At 39.2% G+C, this 18,203-nt stretch overlaps 2 long non-coding RNA genes across 2 annotated transcripts in view; one reads left to right on the top strand and one right to left on the bottom strand.

The window, feature by feature from the left end:
* LOC111261015 (uncharacterized) overlaps positions 1–18,203 on the bottom strand; it is a 62,543-nt gene that overhangs the window by 4,949 nt on the left and 39,391 nt on the right. The gene's annotated exons all lie outside the window — the stretch shown is intronic.
* LOC111261014 (uncharacterized) lies at positions 11,381–13,401 on the top strand. The gene is made up of 2 exons (XR_002680711.2): positions 11,381–12,737; positions 13,309–13,401. It is a non-coding gene; the product is annotated as an uncharacterized LOC111261014 (long non-coding RNA).

Genomic DNA, 18,203 nt, shown 5'->3' with positions numbered 1-18,203 from the left:
CACACACACACACACACACACACACACACAAAACGGCCAAAGAGCAATAAATAAAAAAAAAAAAACAAAAACACTAACTGTTGTAATTTATCTGACTGGACCAAGCGTCAGTTGTTCTTCGACTGTCTAAAAACGGCCGTTTATTCATGTATCAAAAATCTGGAGATGTCAAAATTTTCTTCTTAAGTGCTTCCGATGAACCATCAAGCTTTTCAAATTCAAATTCAATTGAAGATTTTCCAGCCTGCCTCACCAAATCATTCTCGAATATTTCAGAAGCCACATTCAAGTCAACATCGTCGATTTGGGGCGAAAAGGGAAATGTTTAGTATGGATAGGGCTAGTCCACAGCGGAAAGATTGGATAATAGCTTATTATCTCAACTTCCGGAAATGGCACTTTGTCTTTCGCTACGATGTGTTATTGTTTTGTTTTGGTACGAACTGCCTTCGTCCTGATAAAAAAAATAGCGAATGCACACGTGTTACGCAGAACGACGACCGACTTTGAATGCTCCACCCTGGATCCTTGGATGTTGTATTGTTAATGCTATTGGATGGCTTCATGCGAATTACCGTAGAACCATGTTGAAACACAAGATTTGGCCCCTTCTTGAACAAGCTTAAGGGCTTCCATTAAATGAGCGGTGCTTTGTAAATTTCAACAGCACGGATTTATGGTGACCAAACGAAATCCGGCCCTCAAAACTCATTTCTTCATTAACCACGTCGTTGAATGTAGGCTGAATACCTCCTGCTATTTAGAAGTACGCAGCTGTCCCTATCACTATAACACGAGTATAAATTACGTTCATAATAGCGGTCTGTGCATCCAGGTTCTCGTCTATTTTTTGACCGTAGACACTGATGCATGTCCAAATGCAAGATCAGCTCAAAGAAAGCACTATTTCCAGACATGATACCACGACATTTTGCGGCTATTAGCTACCTTTCCTCGCGACGGACGCAACCCATCTAATTGGTCACCGAATAATCTCAATTCACGCCCAGAAGGGACGAAAAGCTCTCGTTAACAATTTGAATAAAACCTTGGCCGTTTCCAATCACGACGGCGATGATGACAATTGAAATCTTTCCGTCGAAAATTTCGTCAAAGGCACACGCGTCATCAAAATCTGGTCAGTACGGCAGCACGGTTTGCGGAGCACCTCAAAATATATATATAATGGAACACTTGCTTCCATTGTCGTACAGTAGAGGCCTTAGTAGTAGTGCATCCTAAAGGGAGACTCATTTGTCATGCCTTCGTCAGTCTAGAAGGTCGATTTCTTAATGAAGCGTTATACAGCAGATCTAATGCTACCACGTATTTTTACGTGGTAGCATTGGACCGTACGCAAAAAACTGTGTGATAGCTGACGTCAGCATGATCATCATCACCTGATATCAATCATCTATGTTATTTTGTACATGATGACGCAATTTCAAAAAAGCCTAATCGTCCCAGGCAAGCTGATTCTGAAATAAGCTTGCCATCTGGCGCTACTGCTGAACACTCGAGCCTCTCTAGCCGGGAGATGGTGGCTTGTACAGAATATCCTGGCTGTTTTTGCTTTCTTAAGTGGCACCGCCACCGGTCCCGGCGTCAATAATGAAGTAACCAACTTAAAATAACTATCAGCAGCATCTCATACCGGCGTCGAGGTGCGCAGAAAGGCGTTGCTCTAGCGAATTTTAAAACTGCCACATTTTTCATTTTCAAAGCCCGAACGCTGTTGCCATACCGACCCCCCAAATGTGTAAGTGAATCTTCACCACGCCTTCTGTTTACTACCGACTGAATCAGAGGATACCACCGTAGAAAGATTCATCCATCCATCTCGTCTCAATAGTGATGTACTACCATTGAGGAAGTAAGTAGATCATCTTAAAGCAAGCTAGATAGTAGCGTTTATTTGTTTCTAGACCCAATTTCAGAGTACAGTGTACTTCTAGCAATTAGCTGCCGCTATTGTTGCTGGACCACTTCAAATTGGAGGCAGATTGTACAATGCAACTACAGCAGCAGCCGAGACAAAAACAAGGACGAGGACGATAAACGTGGACTGTGATATGCATGGGATAACCATGGGCGACATTGATCGAGAAGAGAAACATCCAAGAAGAAATGCTGCTACAATGATCGGGTCGCGGTGTGCAGCCCCGACGTCAATTTACCTACTTATTTTTTTTATAAAATACCTTATGTGCTCTTATAATGCTGAATTATTCGTACGCGACTTACACAGTAAAGTGTTTCTAGTTCAGAGTACACGTGTACTTAACGAAACTCGAGGGGCATTTAGCCGAACTAGAAGGACCTTTTTACGAAACCGAAATAAAACCAAGACTAAATCTGTTCGGCCTTGTTAAAATGAGTCCGCGTAATACATCAAAATTCCCTGTATCATTAGCGACGTATATCGCTGTACGTTAAAGCACTCAGTATCCGTCCAAATGATGGTTTGGCATTACGGCGTTGTTACATTTATCTTAGACATAATGCAATTCGTGCTTAGGGGAGCCTGACTCAAACGGATTTTGAAACCAACCATATTGTCCCAACAAAATGTTTCTTTCGAAGAATAAATCATGTGATTGCATGGGTTTAGATAACTTCTTTTTTTTTTTTTTTTTTTTTTTTGTTTAAGTTAAAACGCATGTACAACATGGCTTTGTTTACGTGCGTATTGTATTGCGTTATTTCATCTATGGCCCGTTATTATGATTGATAAGCTCACCCGAATTACTGAAACAGCTGGGTTTGCGACTGAACAGAAATCTAGACCTAGTTTTTGCCTCTTCACATATAACTCCTCTCTTTTAGACGAAGTAAATGGTGGACAGGATTTTCTAATTTTAGGTATTCATAGGCCGTTTCTTGTAAAGTTGGAATCATTTTCAGAGGGAATACTGCAACGAAAATCGGACCGAGTTTAGTATTATTTCGCTTCAACATGGGAACATACAAGTCGCGATTGGGATTGTTATATATTATCATATGAATATACCTTCAAATTATGACGTGTTGAAATTATAGTTAAACGTTTGCATTCGCTAATCAGCAAAAAAACAACAATATATTTACAATTAATTCACACCAAAGGCAAACCTCTTATATTCGCATTAAACAATCTGTAGTGCCCAAGACGAAAATGGTCGTTCTAAAAAAAAAAAAAAAAAAAAAAAAAAAACATTATATCTTCAAACCACGATCCGTTGTGTGATGATAGTGACGTACAGTCGAAGATGAACGTTTTTAATGCTAGCACTGCCTGGCTAACCACGCATCTTTCACATAATTCTGGTCTATTTCATTTCGGGCAATATTTGTGTTTCTCTGTGCTGTCTAAATTCTAAGTTAACCCTGTGAGCCTCCTATCCCTGCTAAGAGCATCTCGGAGCAACAACTTTGTAACGAAAGGAAAGAAGACTATGATGTCCTATTGCTCAGAGGCAATTTAGCTCCTTCCTCTTTCCTATGTCCGTGACAAAAGTTATATCTAAAATTATTATACAAGTGAGTCCCGCACGACTCCTGGCCGCTGTCTCATAAACCAGACCATACTTAGATGTAGCGAACTAAACTCAGCACCACTAGCGTCACATGGGGTTTTGACCAAATCGTTAAGCCTCATTTCGTTAGTTTAATCAATCAGGAGAAAAATTCTAGATTCTACTTTACCTAGAACCTCTGTATTAAAACGTGCTCAGCAGATTACGGTATCTTACTAAAAAGTTACGCTCAAGATTCAATGTTTCTCACTACATGGCGGAAGCTAGCCTGCACAACTTTAACATACTTGGAAAAATTATCTTACTACGGTTGTGCTACAGGAGAACGTACTGATTTATGCTGGACATAATCGTCCTCCTTGCGTTGTGCGGAATTCAGTTCTACACGGTACGCTAGTGTCCCAATATTTCGAAATAATCGGTACTGATTTAACTTCAGTCCGATTCAACTTGTTGGATCGAAATTGGTGATTTACGTTTAGGCTCTGAAGTCGGAGCACAGATGCAATCTAATCTTCTGTTTGTAAAAGTCGCTCTCTGTAAATTATGCCGTTAGCTAAGCTATACATACCCGTGTCTGTGCACGCCTGTAGCTATTTGTATTGCCTGGATTGTATTGTCCGACCATCTCTGATACGATCATGTCATAGATATAGAAGTCAGTATAACGTTTGAACTGACTCCGATTTGTAAAGCTGTTCCAAGAGTAGACAAAAAAGGAGATTTTTTAGTGCATGGAAATTCGAACACATAAATCAATAGAACATCTGTATAGAAGATGAATAAAAGAGATTATGCGAGGATATACATTTTAGATTGTCCGTCCATTTCCTAGAGAACTGTTCACTGCAAATAAGCTTGCAAGTTAGTTGAAAATGCCGCCGTATTGTATCCTTTATACTATTGGATTTGTGAGGAAGAGTGCTCCTTGTAGGATGGCCTGTCGTAGGCCAAGTACCATGTAAACCAGCCACAGATGGTTAGTACGGCTCCTTTTAAGCGCATCCACATGAATTGAGATTTGCTGATTGCTAGAATTTAGGACACAAACAAGTGGAGTTTATGTGTGGTTATGTGTGTTATCGATATCAGCGGCCAGGAAATGCTACAGTTCCCGTAGGGTGAGAGCGCGAACGTCAGCGGAGTCAAGATGAAAGAATTGGAACCTTTTGTATATATATATATATATATATATATACGTATATATATATATACTACATATTATAGCGTGTGTGATCTATCTAATGATAATCTGATAACTTGGCGCAATGCTAAATTCTTTATAACAATATTTTTTATGTAGTGTTTTCCAAGCTTTTGAATTTTTACATATTACAAAAAAAAAATGCATACTCAGTCATATAAAAAAAACACATTTGTATCTTCAAACGAAGGAAACATTAATGAAAATAAATTTAACTTGACTCAGTACAATGTACAAACTGAGAAAAATACTGCTATACTTTTGTACTAAGCTTACCTCCGTTATTTGCAATGGCACGGATTGCCGTAGGAAATCATCTGACATGTAGTGCAATTGTGCTGTTCTGGTTGATTGAGTCACAGTATCCACGCACCATTTTTAGATCGAACATCAAATGCTGAATGGAGAAATCGGTCGGCGATGGCCCCGTTTTCGTGGGACTGTTTTCGGCCAGTGGATCGGCTGTTTGCAGATAATGTTCAAGCAGAGGACACAATGGCTATCACCGGCCGAGTTTGGCTTATGGGAAGTTCGCGATGAGAATCGACGGAGGCGATAGATGCCTGCTCGCTACCAGTTATGTGCTATTACCCGTTGCAGGCTGAAAGGTGCTTACGTTGAGACGGTTATGGCCGACTAGCGTTCTGGACCAGGGATCATTTGATAGGAGAGTCCTGTGTTAAACAGAATCTGTAGCGTAGTTGGAAGAGTAATCCCGCCCAGATTGTAGACAACGGATCTATCTACTGTTAGTATTGGTCACCGGTAAAAGCAGCGGCAACAATCTATGATAATGGTTACGACTTTGTGCACACTTGCTACTGTTCTACCAACCCGAGGGATGCCTTAGACAAATGGGACGGGGCTAATAAGAGAAAAAAAAAGCAAACAGGTATAAAGAAAACGAAGAAAACTGAAAAAGCGTAAATAGAGCTGCTTGTTAATGAAGATGAACCAACAGTGCCAGACAATCCACTCATATACTGTTTTAAACCACGGCTTAATTCCATATATGTCAATTGTCATAAATTTTTTACTGCATCCGCATCACTTAGCTTTGAGGTAAACACAATATTTTTTTAATAATAGCTAGCTACAGCTGAGCTCCTTATTCGTCTATGTGTTAGTGAGATCATCAGCAATAGCGGCACTTTCATTACATTTTTCGATAGGGGTCCCCTATCCCTAACCTAGATATATTTTCATTCGTATTGCATAGGTTATTGGGCAAATTTTTCGGTCAACCAATGACACCTTGTGAAGAGCGTTGTCCGGATCGATTCCGGTTGTACATATCTATGGTATAGGAAATTTCTTTGCTAATCATTTTTCAGTCTAATGAGCTATTAGTCATGGTTTCATGATGAGTTCATGACTTGCTTCTGTAAATTGTAACAAAAAAACGTAGGTAGACGAGATACTATGGGAGCATATACAGTAGCATATCTCCTTCTTCGTGAATACTTTCCAGCCTCAGCATATAGAACAGGAATCTGCCCTGGCCGTATGTCGGAAGTCCACATCTGCATGGGCTATATGGTTTACGCGCAGCCACAAGCAGGTTCAGATTCACCGCCCGCTATCCCGGATCGAGCTTCCGATATTACTCTTGACGTTTTATTATCACTATATATTCAGCCTGATGTTTAACGTTGACTAGCAGCAGTTCAGGACAGACTATTAATTTTGCAGTTAGACTTAGGTTTTATCCGATTCGATGTATGGTATAGACTTAATTCCATAATAAACTTTGAGCTATTTAAGCACGTCCTCCTCCGTTTCGATAACCTTTTTTTGTGTCCGCAAAAAACGATCGACCTTTTCGGGGGCATTCTTCTTCATAGCGTTTTTGTTGTTGAGAATGGTATTGACCTTCTTGGAATAATTCGTGGAAGTGTAGTTTGTTCTATAGTATGCAGCTGGTTCCTTTCCAAGCCTAGCATTTAAGAAAGGTTTCAATAAATTCTAATTTATTCGTTTACTTTTACGAATAACTTTTTTAAGTTGTCCTTCAATTGCACTTCGTGTTCAGTTAGGATGTTGTCGGTCTCTGAAATCTTTCGCCCATATAATATCTTTTCTTTAGTTTCTAGCTCTTTCCGATGATCATCCCCACTATCAGGGCCAATAAATTCCGATGGTGAGACTGCTGTTTCTGCCGTCTTTTTACCTCGTTGAACAAGGTCGTCGTTATTTGTCGTACGAGGAGTAGCTCAGGTGAACTCTTGCTCGTCGAGTTTAAGGTGTTTACGTACGTCATTGAAAAGCGATCGCAGGCCGCCTTTGATTTTTCGTTTGTCGCAGCTTTTTACAGCTTCTTTTGAAGGTATCTCGACAAATCTTTCGGCTAATCTTTTCAATTGGGAGCGGTACTGTTTGGCATCACCGTAACGTGAGAACGTTTTCCGCGACGATTGTTGTAAGTGTCATGGTCTTTCATAATACACATCGAGCAACTCAAAAATATTTACCCATCTATTGAACCAGGACAATCAATACGTACTCGGCCAAATGGTCGGATGAATATGGGTCATATTCGACTGGAACTTTGACCGTTCTTCTAGCTTAGCCCGCTCGAACGGTCGAGACGCTGTAAAATCATATTTCAATATCTGACCCTATTGATAATACATCAATGGCCTCACTATTGTTTGAACCTTGTATTACCTATGTATGAAGCAACAGTTTTGATTGTAAGAACTTTGCTATTATAATACAGTTCTTTAATCGCACATCCCTTTGAAGCCAATAACGAGTCATGTTGATGATGTAACGAAAGTACTGGATTATTATTTTTTAAGATCTCTTGCTCTCGGTTCCGATCAATAGATATCTTGTTCCGTTACATATCCTCTAACTTTCTTTGTTGGAAACAAGCTCGTTGTTACTATCACGACAGTATATTTAGAATTGATACCGGGCTAGTATGGCCATCCATCCCTGTCATGTATCTGTGGTGCAAGTTTTTTGTTTTTTTTTTGTTATTAAATGTGTGGTTGATAATCTGTTTATAGAACACATTGTATTCTCGCGCACCTAAATAAAATAGCCAGCCATTTCATTTCTATTTAGTTCAATCGGCTAACTCTAACGCCTTTGTTGGTAGATTTTTAATAGGTTTGTTTGCATCTGGTTTGCTTCATCTATACTAATGTAATATAAGTAAGGGAAATGAGGGATAAAAAAGAAAAGTCCTTTCAAGCGAATCAAAGCAAAAAGACTTTTGCTTTGTTTCGCCTGAACAACATTTTAGTCTGTTAGTCGATGGTAGAACTACTAGCCATCACGTCATCTAATTAGGCTGATACTGCTATTAGACCCTTAATAGGCCTGTATAGTAGTTTTTGAAGAATAGTAGGCATGAGCCGTGTTTCGAATACAGGCCGTTGATGCCAATACGGAGCTTTGGGCTGTATTGACTGTTAACAATGCTTTGGACTCAACTATCACCTACCTCTAAATTGTAAGCAAGTTTCGGCGAGAAAAATATATATATATAACTTACTTCACTTACTTAAATTGCGTACGTAGATTGGCATGGTCCAAGGCAGCGAACCTTGGCCTCCCTCGACCACAGGCTTGGTTGAAGTAATAGAAATCTAATACGGCTTCAATAATGGATAACGATCTTTTTCCAAAGGTCCATAAGCAAACATATACCGCTATCTTTAATGTTTCTCTTACTATCACCACTTACGTAACTTTAGCACGGAACTTTAGTTATGAAAATTTATTCTATTCTGCTTTCTAGTGTTGGCAAAATCTGACAAGAAACATGGCAGGCTTTTATAAAGATCCCAGATCTGATTCAACTACCTAAATAACGTTAAAAAAAGTTTTCGCTTGGGTACATCTTCGCAGACGAGTGGAGATAAGCTGTATACGTTTCTCTTTAAGGTAATGAATTCAGTTCTGTCTAGTATTTTTGAAGGTCGAATTCCGACATTAATTCTGTTTAGCTTGTCTACTTCTCCGGTTCTTTTGCCGAGTTTGTGTCTTCTGCCGAGACTCAATCCTCCAAGGAAAATGTTCCTGGTTTCCCCGAAGTTTCATTAGTCACATCAGTCCACTATCTAAATCCTACATCGATAGTTATCGCCTACTGTTCAGTGTGGGAAAAGATTATAACCCATAGAACACATTATTGTAGCTTACTTAAATTATAAACAGCTTTTTTACTCTTGATCAACATGGGTTCGCCAACGGCAGATCAATCACCTCTTAAAATTATCCAAGGCTCGAAATTGTTTGGTGGGAAGCCACTGCGAGAAATTAGGCTGCATCTACTTCGACGTCTCCAAAGCATCTGATCGAGTTAAGCTTACTGAAGTGAAGGTAGGTGAAGCGGAGCACTCTATAAACTATACAAGAAGCTGCCTGACAAATAGAACTTTTTATAGTAAAAACTGGTTAGTTTTCGAGAAGCGTACCTCGTACTTGTGCACCCGAGTTCATGTCTCTGCCCTCTTGTATTAGTATTTTTAATCTCTATACAAAAAAGTCCCTACAGTCCGGATTGAACGAAGTTTTATGGCGACGATTTGAGGTTACACGGTAACGGCTATCCCTTATAATTTCAGCGTGCAATGGATGCTGTGTCTGCGTACAGGTTCTCATAGGCGAATACACTTTAAACGATGTGACCATATAGTGAGCTTTAGATTTTTTTTACCAAAACTTAGACGTCACACCTACGCTACAATCCGACTTCGGTCCCTGTGTCAACGACCGATTAACGTTAGTCTCATTTTTCGATGCTTTGTAATAACATAATATGTATAATAGCATAGTTTTTGTTTCGTTGATGTTGAATATCAGTATACCAAGAAGTTAAGATTCTACCTATTAATTTCTCTAAGAATAGCTTGCTGATTTTTTCCGGATTTTCTTATAAATCATTGTGCAGTGATAGTTCCGCATAAAGACGTTTTCTACCCCTATTACACAACAATTATTATTTAATTAGATTTAATATAGTCAACGAGCACAACCCTTCGGAATTTTCAAATTCAAAATAAACTACTATATATGAATTGCACACGGTCAGGAGATGTAGGTTGTGCCACTGTGTCGTTCTGAGTATCCGATATTTGCCAAAGCATTAGAGTGATGCTTAGACGTTTAATATTCCGTCTTTGAAAAGCAGCATTCGTCTATACGACCCTACCTAACAATTCTAGCAGTGGTAATGTTTTAGCTGACAATCAGTGTTTCTCTATAAATTGCCCTAGACGTAAAGAGTTTAGCGGACTTTCTATTTTTGGCTTGAGGATGAATGCCTACTAGAAGCGTAGCTTCTGTGTGATGAAGCGGCTTTTTAATTGGATAAATCATTACATATGTCCGTGTGATGTTGATAGTATTAGATCTGTTTTCTCATTTAAGTAAAAGTTGGCCAAAACCACGAGTGCAAGCATGGCGTTTGACGATCGATATCCTCGATAACTGCTAAAGACGGTAGGGGGATTCAAATAATTCCCACATCTTTTTTTATACTCAAAAAAATTGCGAGGTTATCCCCACCAAAACTTACTATTCCAAGTGTGTATTTATCAAAACATAATTGTTTTTAATACCATTGTTATCCCGTGTATATCCGAACACGCGATTATTGGTCGGCTCGTCTGACAATGTTCGTATCTGATTATTTGGTGTTTATAGAATTTTCATTCACTGTATTAGACCCTGTACTGCTCACGCAATGACCGCGATCTGATCTTAAATCTGGTCTATATCGCTTATAGGTTCGGGGCCAAAAGATAGAAACTTCTTGGGCTACGACAGAATCGCTCACTGTAGCAGTGGAAAAAATCAGGATACCTAAAATAAAACTAATAGATAAGCGGGTTGATTTTTTACTTTGTCGTCAATGGTACATCTCCCTCTGTACAGGCATATTAAGGTCTTTTTGAGATGTTCGCCTGCGTACATATACGTATAATAAATATATGTAAATAATAAAGACCGATTATATTTATTGCGATAATATTTCAGCCACACTTTCGAACGCAAGCCCTTCTCAATGTGCCTTTCACAGCAGTGAAGTGCTCACTTCAATTTCTAATAGCCACAACGTCTATGTTGTGGCTATTAGAAAGAAAAATGTTGAAAAAAAAAAATTACAAAACAAAGAAATGTAACCCAGAATGTAAGGCTAGTTGCACTTTATTCATTGCACCAATCCTGATGTTAAGGCTGTAAAAGGGTTTATTAACTTTTTTTGAGAGATGAAAATTATCATTGTTTCAACTTAAGGCGAAAGTAACTCTCTTGTATTCTGTCATATAAGTTAGTTGATATTTTATATAGAACACGTTATACGAATACAACTTAATAATGATACAATGAGAAACTCTGGCTAAAACGAAATGCATTCTTAATAATGACAATTTCCCCGTGACGTTTTGCCACTACGCAGTTTTGTCATGCGGAGTCCAATGCCAAGAAGTTATATCTTGTTGAAAAGATTTCCTTAAGTGAGAGAAGGAGACAACCAAAAAGCGTACCGACAGACCAAGCGTCCTACTATAAGTTAGGCGCAGATGAAGATATGTAAATATGCATATACTATATGGGCGTAAACAATCTGATGTTTTGTATTGAAGCAAGAGGTCATTATAAATCCGACGATTCTTGTAAATGCCTCGTAAAAAAAAAAGAAAAAAAAACGACCAGCGAGCTGGGCGTTTAATTATCAAGCTTAATTTCAGTATCAAGCCAAGGAAGTGGGTAACTTAACAGGCGCCGAAATGAGTATCAGCGTTATGCGATTTGTTCAGTGGCGAGGGTCACTGTATAGCTGTAAAAACTCCCGCCGAGTGCTCTGACCTGAAAATCACTGAAAACATCGCTTTTTTCCTTTCCTTTGTTAGTCCTACAGTTCCAGCTGTCAATGAGCAAGACGCCGGCTTTGTCTTTCCTGAAAAGTTTAGTTTGTAGCCGACGCAGGAAACGGAAGCTCTGCGTCCGCCTATTACCGAACATAAGGAAGGATAGAAGGAAATTCCGAACTGTTGTAAAGCTGGTACCCGTAGCGAAACAGACATTGAACGCCAGCCGACTCACTGTAGTAGCAAATTTTGAATTTGCGCTTGTTGTTGAACCACAGCGCAGCTTGAAGATCTTTTACGAAACGGCTTGAAACGCATCGCAGTACCGTGACGTTCGGTTGACGCGCTGCGTGAATGTCTTTGTCAGGCCACTCTTTCCCGTGCCATATTTGCGGATTCGTTGTGAGAAAAAAGTGACGTATAGAAAGATTAGTTTCTGATCTGTATTTGGCCGTTAATTTTTAAGCGTGGCATTTCAAGTAGCCGAGAAAAAGGTAACTGTGTACGGAATTTTACCACACCTTATTATCTGTGTAGGTACCGCAATGATCTGTTTGGCCTGAAGTGACATTGTTGACGTGCTATCTTACTCGAATGCTTGGTGGTTTCTTGATGAACGCACAGATTTATTTTACATCGCACCTTTTCGTTACAACTTGACTGCCAAGTCAAGTTAAATAGATGGCGTAATTCATAAACCATTTCCAAGAAGTCCTTTATCCTGCCCGAAGATCCACTACCTGCTATTTAACGATGAAGCTTTAATTTCAAGCCATTATTGAAGAGCTGCATTATATGTTGCTTCTATGCGGTTTTATGTGGACGAGCACATTACTACCTTCGACAGTACAAGCTGAAATACGTTAAGTCAACAGCGATTGGAAACATGGCAAGCAGGCAGAAGGAACAAGAATTCCATTGTTCTAAAGGAAAGATGTTTGCCGTCAACTACTGAGACATAGATATGCCTGATTCATTGAGATTTGGTACGTGACTACGCGTCAGTTAGCTGACTGATTCTTCCAACTAGTGAAATAACGGGCCTAGTATCCGTAACTGATCAAAGACATGCTACATTTTTTGTTATAAATAGCACTCAGTGAAGAAGACAGAATGGCGCTTGGATAGGAGGGTTTAATCTTCGTGGCCTGCAAGGTAGCTCAACGTTGGTTCAGGGATGGCCATAAGGTAGGTCGCTCAATAGAACAGAAAAAATTATTTCTTTAACTTGTAACGTTAAAATGTATTTACGATCTATCTTCAGCTGGCGATCAGTAGTTGTGTACTTATCATCTGTCCATTATATAGTTGTTCTTGTGTGTCTAGACTGGTAGATATGACAATATATTTGGTGAGATCAATGATGAATTTCATAATTAATATATCCTTTTTAAATGATCCGGTGAAGAATTCTTGTTACGAAAAAATCTCTCCCGTACAAGGTGATTTGCTCAGGTAGATCCATGGTACTGTTCAGCTTATTTTCAAAAGTTCAGATTAAGTAAAAACTTCTCAACGTATCTCAGAAGGTCTAACTTCAAATGCAGAGGCTCGCAACTTAATTTCTAACTACGATGCTGATTTACTTATTTGTTCTCTCACAGATTCAGCCTCTTATCAATTAATTTTGAGACATCCAGCTTATATCCAGCCAATAACAGTTAAACTTCCCAAGTATCTATTTGACATAGAAAACCAAAAAAAAAAATGGAGTCTAGAATTAATATGTAAATGATCTGTGTTGTTCGTGAGTTTCCAGGAAAATCACCAGGGTCGCTAGTTGGCCACATCAATAACGAGCACTATGCGACAAGTGTAATTGAATAAAAAAAAAAACGTATAACAATTGCTAGCGTGGCGTAATTAAATGTGTATAGATAGTTGATTAAGGTCCATAATATCTTTAAGTATCATTGCGTCGTTTCGTAATTGTTTATATTAAAAGCAATTTACAAACGTATTTAAAAACAAGCTTAATTGTTTCTCTATGGATTTCATTTTATGGACTCTATGGGATTCATTTTTACTTAGAGTAAATAAGAGAAGTCAAGACCCAATATCAACGCGCATGCGCCAAATCTGAATTTAGAGATAATCCGAAGATAACGCGACCATTATACGAGATAGCTCCGATAATAACGTTACGATAACGACTATGGGACGTTTTCGTAAATGCACTATAGGCACGCACAATGTAATACTGAAAAGGAGGAATCATCAAACAATAAGGATGGTCCAAGTGAATTAAAGTATAAGCCTGTCGACTGCGCGATGGTGCGCGGAGATAACGGGTCACGGTCTTTCGAGTCAAAAGCTAGTTGTCTCACACTTCGACCGCACTCAGATCAGTTCAGGTTTAATCAGCTTGAAAAGGTAAAAATATCGCCGTTTTATCTTCCTCGAACCTGACGTATGCCCACTTTTAAGCGTAGGAGTCAGAAATATTATCTAGGAGTTGTCTTTTCCTATTTCGAGTCACAATATAAATTTAGAACAATAAATATATACTAAAATCCTTAACATGTTAGCCTATCACTAATGTAAATGATCGACTTTTAGTGTATAACGCCACAGAGGTAAACCTGTTGGTTGTTTTTGTATCAATAATGTGCCTCTGATGGGAGTTCTTGGATGATAAACGGTTGCGTCAAGGACTCACTATCGTTTTATCTAACATATATTACCAGTGGTTTCCCTGATAATCAACTGCAACTGACATATTACTAAATATGATTACTTAACAACTGAGAGTGGTATTTACCCTTATATTTAGAAAATTCGATGGGTGGGCTGCTCGTAGGAAATGCTATGCCATTGGCGATAAAAACTTTGGCCGTGGCAACTATACTAAGATACGTTTTGCCACTGGACTACAGTGTTAAACGATTACGTAAGCAAGCATCACACTTCTATCACTGAAGGCTATAAATTTCCGTAATAGCGTTTCCTAATATTCAGCATGATTAAATCTGGCAGCAGGCCGCTGCCTGCCAGCGAGAGTTCAAAATGAGATCGCCAACGGCGCAATGGTTTGAATAGGTAGCCCGTTTAGACCAGTCGCAACGATTTTAATCGTTCATTCTTCAAGGGTGTCGTTTTGAGCTAATGTGTTCTTATCAAGCCAACACTATATATGATAAGGATGACTCAGATTTTAACCACACGTAGTATGCAAACAAATTTAGACTTTGTTTAGTTCTCCGGCCCTTAGAATAAGGAACTATGTCATATTCAAGACATGATTGAATCTACGGAATAGCAAGCTTCGACCTCCCAGGATCTGCTATAATTCGCGCACAGATTTAATAACCGTAACGATAGATGGAAGTGTTCCAAATGATTGCGTAAGGATGATGTTTTTACCAATGAACGTTAGGTATATTTAATATCGTTAGGTAACTACACGGTCTATGCGAATTCGAATCGCTTATTGAAGAGAGAAGCCTAGAAGACGACACTTCGTAAAGTCGTACGTGTTTAAACTAACCGCTATTGAATTGTACCGACACAACACGAAGACAACACATATGGTTTTCGTGTTTCTCAGTATACGATCAAAGATCTTCAGCCAAATACAGCGGCTACAGGAGCAAAGATGTTTCTTTACCGACCGTGCGCATTATCATACCCCATCATCGTACAGTATCCCTGTTGTCTTGCAGAAGTACGTAGAACGTAACGTGCTTTATGCAACACGCAAACGTATGTTACGCATCACATTACTTGTTATTCGTTCTTACCAGCCAAAAAACTTGATGTGAGCTGCTCTTCGGTAGAAATAAAAATAATGCAGATATCAGTTATCGGAAGCAAAGGCCGAGAATGACTACTAAAATTTGTCAAAAATCTAATTTCACAAGAACCCCGTTCTAATCAACTAAACCCTATCAACGTTTCTCGTTTGTTCGGATAGCACCCCTGAACATAATCATTAGGAGATCGGGACTCTGCAAAAAAAAAAAAACAATCCGAGCTTTGTTCTGATTAGAGCGTCGATTCTTTTCAACAACTACGTTTCTACTGCGTAAAACCTGTGTGTGCTTGTATGGAACACCGAGCAGCTTTAGGCCCTGTAACTGAATGAGTACTATACTTATTTCTCATTAGACGTCATAGTTCTTGTAATGGAATTCTGTCAGTATCGAGCAGTCACGCATAGAGCAGCGTTCGATATTTAGAAAGTAGGGAAGTTATTGGTTAGGGGAATATTGTTTCAGCGACAATATCATAAATGTTTTCTCGTTCGCTTTCAGCGAACAGCATGGATGCCAGCGAAATACTCCGGGGCGGAGTCCGCTGCTCGATCGACTAGACGATCGACAGTGGTCAGTTGACTCAGGATAGTCAGCCAGGACAAATGGCATTTTATCACACACGTTTAATAAAAGTAGGTGGATCACAAGGTGAGGGAACGCTCAAGATGTATGCGGCAGTCCCTGAATATTTATACGATTCGAAAGGCATACGCCAATGTGAATAGCTGAATAGCAGCTTATGATTGTGGTCATGCCCTGCTAAAAAAAAAAAACCATATATACGATATATATGACTGTATACTACTACGTTCGTGGTATTTTGTGTAAGTAATAAGAAAAAGTTCATATTTGTTAAGCCAAAGCGACTGGGCAGCTTCTCTCGCACGAGACATAAACTAGCTTAATATAAATTATCTTCAATTATTTTTACTTCAATAATGTTCATATTAGAAAATGATAATTTTGATGATGCGATTCAGTTCCCTCCCTTTGTTTTCTCGACGACTAGTGTTGGCGTAGTTGTTTTAATGTTGGTCAGCTCGTCACTAAGGGAAAACCGTCTAAATTAAGGCATGAAATATCGGCTCTATGATAGCCACAATCAAATAAGAAGCACTCGGCAGCCAGCAGATGAGCATCGTAGCTGAGGGTTATAACCCGACTGGAGAAACGCCAAGACAGACCTGCATGGCTCTAGGTCAACGACTGGGCATCGAACCCTTTCACTTACATTCCTATAAGGCTGGCCTATCTTGCTAACTATACAACGATATACTTGTAAATTTACACCTTTTTTTCTTACACTGATTCTATTCAGTCCTTTTTTTGTCAACAGGAATCCGCAAAAGCCAAGCAAGCATACCTACACTCTAGTTGAAAGGGGTTTGTTGAAGGGAAAGCGATATTGTGTCATCGAATTTAACTGGATTTTAATTTAATAGTAACTGGAACAACATTACTAACCAGACGATACTTGAACTGGGACAAGTGGTGGGTTACCATTTCATGCATATATAAATATATATAGGAAAACTTTCGATTACCATTACGCAATAACTTGATGTTCGCACGACAGAGATATTTGCCAGTGACATTTTACTTACCTACCATTGGAGTTCCTCTTTCTATTCAGCAACTAGAGAACCTGAAAGTGGATTTAGTTAAGGTAAAAGCGAGTAGTCCGATCTATCGATTGCGTCTAAATGAGGACACGAAACATTAATTATTTCGGTCATGTTGCAGATGCCAGTCGTTTGAATAATTGGGGATCAAATACAGATGGACTAGCCATGTGGTGTCACTTGCCTTAATAGTACCTCCCTATAACTCCCCCGCTTGAGTGAGCTTCAAAGCGTCACTATGGGACGCATTATCTGTTTGCAGAACAGTTCGATCTCTACCTAGGCTTATGATAATTAACTGTAAAGGTATAGCTATTAGGAAATGATGAGTAAGCATAGGTCCGAATATCTAAATTAGGTCCAATAAATATCTTTGCATAATGTGCTTACTATTTATTTGTGACATCTACAGCTTATTGATTGTAACTAAAGGTCACACTATTAATATTCGATTCACACACTAGACTGCTGCAATATGAAGTGTGAGAAATTTACTAATAGATATAGAAAGATTGTATTTTTTCAATTGTTGTACACGAGCTTAAGGTGACGGCTTCACTCAAACGGAACGACATAGAGAAATTAAAATTAGCCCTGCTGGCCATTCAGGACATAGCATGTTAATATAACATATGAGCTTCGATGTTAATTTACTAACTTCATGAAGTCGGCTTAACATTACTACAGTTCACTGTACAAGTTTGCTTTCAGACAGGAGTGTTAAGTGGCTCATACTTTTCCTCTGTACTTTCATCGATTTTCGACCGATCGTGATTGTTTTACAGCTTATTGATCAAGTAAACGTTATACGTTTTGTTGCTATTTGCCAAAAGTCAGCCTTGCCCATCTGGTCATGCCTCGACCAGTTGTCTCGACTGTTGTTTCTCTCAGACGTTCCCCCTTTCAGTCCTGTACTGCATTTGTCAAGTGGGCATGTCCTTAAAAACGTTCGACATCCGACAGCGGAGCTACTATGCGTTGTACATTGGTAAACAGAGCAATACTTCGTACCAACCGCAATAGAAATCACCATCTGCGTGTGTCCTCCACTCGAGCGTCAGCTCCTCAAAGAAGCAGACGCATAGTAGAAAGTACAAGATCAAGGAAATTTGACTACAGTTTTATGCCGGTTCAAAAGGAAACCTTTCGCCGACCTAGAACACATTACAATAGTATGTCTAAATTGGAATAAAAGTCTAATATGACATTTTTTCGTACTGGACGAGTCATTTCCACCACGTTCACACCGAGAAACTCGCTTTCTTTGCTTCGTACCG

This window comes from Varroa jacobsoni, unplaced genomic scaffold (assembly GCF_002532875.2).
Source record: "Varroa jacobsoni isolate VJ856 unplaced genomic scaffold, vjacob_1.0 scaffold_509, whole genome shotgun sequence".
NCBI classification, from domain to species: domain Eukaryota; kingdom Metazoa; phylum Arthropoda; class Arachnida; order Mesostigmata; family Varroidae; genus Varroa; species Varroa jacobsoni.
The sequence above is the reverse complement of the archived record's forward strand: the minus strand, read 5'-3'. Positions and strand labels throughout refer to the sequence as shown.